This window comes from Macrobrachium nipponense, chromosome 29 (assembly GCF_015104395.2).
Source record: "Macrobrachium nipponense isolate FS-2020 chromosome 29, ASM1510439v2, whole genome shotgun sequence".
In the NCBI taxonomy this organism is placed as follows: domain Eukaryota; kingdom Metazoa; phylum Arthropoda; class Malacostraca; order Decapoda; family Palaemonidae; genus Macrobrachium; species Macrobrachium nipponense.
The window spans coordinates 8526590-8530898 of NC_061092.1; the positions used below are offsets into that span (position 1 = coordinate 8526590).

At 33.2% G+C, this 4309-nt stretch overlaps 1 long non-coding RNA gene across 1 annotated transcript in view; it reads left to right on the forward strand.

The window, feature by feature from the left end:
- Positions 1-3523, forward strand: part of LOC135206098 (uncharacterized) — an 8010-nt gene extending 4487 nt beyond the window's left edge. Inside the window, exon 3 of the long non-coding RNA XR_010312675.1 lies at positions 3383-3523. This is a non-coding gene — a long non-coding RNA (uncharacterized LOC135206098). The remainder of the gene's footprint in view (positions 1-3382) is intronic.
- The last annotated feature ends 786 nt before the right edge of the window (positions 3524-4309 follow it).

The window sequence follows — 4309 nt, forward strand, 5'->3', positions numbered from 1 at the left end:
GAAATTTAGCTAATTCAATGCTCAGTCTCCCATTCCAGTTAAATGTAGCTACTCCTGATTTGGAAATTAGCGATTCCATTACTCAAAGTCACAGCCTAGATTAGAATGACTTATTCTTCCTGTCTGGATAGAAATCTAGCTAATTCACTACGCAACCTCCCAACCGAGATATAAATGCAGCTAATTCCCTACTTGGTCTCCAGTGTAGACAGAAACTTAGTTAATTCAACTACTCAGTCTTCAGTCTGGCAAGAAACATAGCTAATTCAATTATTCAGTCCCCCTCCAAAGCTAGAAAAACAATAGCTAATTCAATTATTCATCCTCCTCAGTCTAGTAAAGAAACATAGCTAATTCAATTAACTCCCAGTTACTCAAGTTCTTAAGAAAGAAACATAGCTAATTCAATTATTCAGTCTCAGTCTAGTAGGAAACAATAGCTAATTCAACTTATTTCAGTCTTCGTCCTAAAGAAACATAGCTTAATTCAATTATTTCATCTTCCGCTAAAGAAACATAGCTAATTCAATTATTCAGTCTTCAGTCTAGAAAGAAACATAGCTAATTCAATTATTCAGTCTTCAGTCTAGCAAGAAACATAGCTAATTCAATTATTCAGTCTCCAGTCTGGAAAGAAACATAGCTAATTCAATTATTCAGTCTTCAGTCTAGAGAAACATAGCTAATTCAATTATTCAGTCTTCAGTCTAGCAAGAAACATAGCTAATTCAATTATTCAGTCTCCAGTCTAGTAAGAAACATAGCTAATTCAATTATTCAGTCTTCAGTCTAGCAAGAAACATAGCTAATTCAATTATTCAGTCTCAGTCTAGAAAGAAACATAGCTAATTCAATTATTCAGTCTCCAGTCTAGAAGAACATAGCTAATTCAATTATTCAAGTCTCAATCTGGAAAGAAACTGCTAATTTCAATTATTCAGTCTCCAGTCTGGAAAGAAACATAGCTAATTCAATTATTCAGTCTTCAGTCTAGTAAGAACATAGCTAATTCAACTACTCAGTCTTCAGTCTAGCAAAACATGGGGGGCTAAAAATTCATTATTCAGTCTCCCGTCTGGAAGAAAACCTTACTTAATTATTCAGTCTCCAGTCTGGAAAGAAACATAGCTAATTCAATTATTCAGTCTCCGCCAGTTCTAAAAGAAAGAAACATAGCTAATTCAAGTCCTTCAGTCTAGCACAGAAACATAGCTATTCTCAATACTCAGTCTCAGTCTAGCAAGAAACATAAGTCTTAATTCATATTCAGGTCTCCAGTCTGGAGAAGAAAAACTAGCTAATTCAATTATTCAGTCTCCAGTCTAGCAGAAACAATAGCTTAGTCAATTTTGCAGTCTCCAGTCTTGGAAGAACATAGCTAATTCATTATTCAGTCTCCAGTCTGGAAAAAAACATAGCAAATTTCATTATTCATCTTTCCAGTCTGGAAGGAAACATAGCTATTCATTTCAGTCTTCAGTTTCTAGGTAAGAACATAGCTAATTCACGTACTGCAGTCCCGTCAGTCTAAGCAAAGAATAACTAGCTATCAATCAATTCAGTCTCTTCAGTCTGAAGTTAAAGAACATCGCTATTCAACTACTTCATTCTTCAGTCTAGAAAGAAACATAGCTAATTCAATTGATTCGAAGAATCTTCAGTCTAGTAAGAAGAAACATAGCTAATTCAATTATTCAGTCTTCAGTCTAGTAAGAACATAGCTAATTCAACTACTCATTCTTCAGTCTAGAAAGAAACATAGCTAATTCAATTATTCAGTCTTCAGTCTAGTAGAACATATCTTATCACCTACTCAGTCTTCAGTCTAGCAAAGAAACATAGCTAATTCAATTATTCAGTCTTCAGTCTAGCAAGAAACATAGCTAATTCAATTATTCAGTCTCAGTCTTAGTGAAATGCTAATTCAATACTTCAGTCTCGTCTAAGTAAGAAGCATAGCTAATTCATTATTCAGTCTTCCAGTCTGACAAGAAACATAGCTAATTCATTGATCAGTCTCAGTCTGTGAAGAATACAATAGCTAATTCATTTATTCAGTCGTCAGTCTAGTAAGAACATAGCAATCAACCTACTAAGTTCTCAGTTCTAGCAGCAAAAATAAAGCTAATTCAATTATTCAGTCTCGCTGTAGAAACAAGAAACATAAGCTTATTCCAATTATTCCAAAGTCTTTCAGTTAGGTTAGAACATAGCTAATTCAACCTACTCAGTCTTCAGTCTAGCAAAGAAAACATAGCTACTTCAATTTTATTCAGTCTCCATTAGTCGGAAAGAAAACATAGCTAATTCAATTATTCAGTCTCCAGTCTGGAAAGAAACATAGCTAATTCAATTATTCAGTCTCCAGTCTGGAAAGAAACATAGCTAATTCAATTATTCAGTCTCCAGTCTGGAAAGAAAGAAAACATAAGTCAATTAATTATTCAGTAAATTCCAGTCTAGCAAAAGAAAAATAGCTAATCAATTATTCAGTCTTAGGTTCTAGAAAGAAAAAATAGCTAATTCAATTATTCAGTCTTCAGTCTGGAAAGAAGAAACATAGCTAATTCAATTATTCAGTCTCCAGTCTGGAAAGAAACATAGCTATCAATATTCAGTCTCAGCTGGGAGCAACAAATAGCTTAATTCTTAATTCCATTTCTCGCTGGAAAGAAACATAGCCTTATTAATTCAATTATTCAGTCTTGCAAAGTCTAAAAACAGAACAATAGCTAATTCATTATTTAATTCAGTCTCCCTATGTTGTTATCTTTCTTCTTCTTATTCCTTTTTTTCCAGTCTAAAGGCAAAGAAACATAGCTAATTTCAATTATTAGATCTCCAGTTCTGGAGAAACAAATAGCCTTAATTCAATTATTCAGTCTCCGTCTGGAAAGAAAAACAATTAAGCCCAAATAAATTCAATTATTGTTCAGTCTCCAAGTTCTGGAAGAAACAATATCTTATTCAATTATTCAGTCCTTCATTCTAGCAAGAAAACCACAAATCAAGCCTAAATTCAATTGATCAGGAAAAGTAAGTCAATCAAAGTCCTAAGCAGAAAACAATACTAATTCAATTATTCAGTCTTCAGTCTAGTAATAAACATAGCTAATTAAATTATTCAGTCTTCAGTCTAGAAAGAAACATAGCTAATTCAAATATTTAGTCTTAAGTCTAAAAAGAAACAGCTAATCCATCTAAATAGCCTCCAGTCTAGTAAGAAACATAACTAATTCAATTATGCAGTCTCCAGTCTATAAAGAAACACAACTAATTCAACTACTCAGTCTCCAGTCTGAAAAGAAACAGCTAATTCGTGCCTCAGTCTCTAGGCCTAACTAGAAAACGGCTTCTAATCCAGGCACATTTCCTCTTCCAGCCTTCTGCCCCCCCAACACGGTCAACATTTCCAGCCACTGCTACTACTTCTTCCAGACCCCCGCGAGTTGGCACGATGCCCGAGACCGCTGCACCGAAATTGAAGGACGACTGGTCTCGCTAATCGCCAGACCAATATACGACGGTTTGATGAATGTCATGAGGAGCACTCGTAAGTTGTTGAATAGTCCCGTGATAAAATTTTTCACTTTGTTTGACATAATAATCGTACTAATCTTATCAATAATATTAAGTAAGGAAAACGAAATGTTATAAGAATATTGGTCTAGTCTCGTGATAAAGTTTTTTCGCTTTGTTGAAATAATAATCATACTAATCTTATCATAATCATAATAATATTAAGTAAGGAAAACGAAATGTTATAAGAATATTAGCCTACTCTCGTAATAATGTTTTTCCACTTTGTTGAAATGATAATCATACTAATCTTGTCATAATAATATTAAGTAAGGAAAACGAAATGTTATAAGAATATTAGTCTAGTCTCGTGATAAGTTTTTCGCTTTGTTGAAATAATAATCATACTACTCTTACATAATAGTATTAAGTAAGGAAAACGAAATGTTATATGTATATTGGCCTAGCTTCGTGATAAAGTTTTTCCACTTTGCTGAAATAATAATCATACTAATTTTATCAATAATATTAAGTAAGGAATACGAACTGTTTTATATTATAAGAATATTGGTCGTAACAATCTTGTCACTAAGCCTAAGTGATATAACGGATTTCCCCCGTTTACTTCAATGTCAGTCATGCTAAACTTGCCAATGACCACAAGTAAATATAACTAACTTTTTCGATGGTTGCTATGATATTAATAATAAGGATGTCAGTCACACTTATCTCTTGTCAATGATCTCAGGTAGGCAAAACCTTTAAGAAAAATGAAGTTAGCAAATTTGTA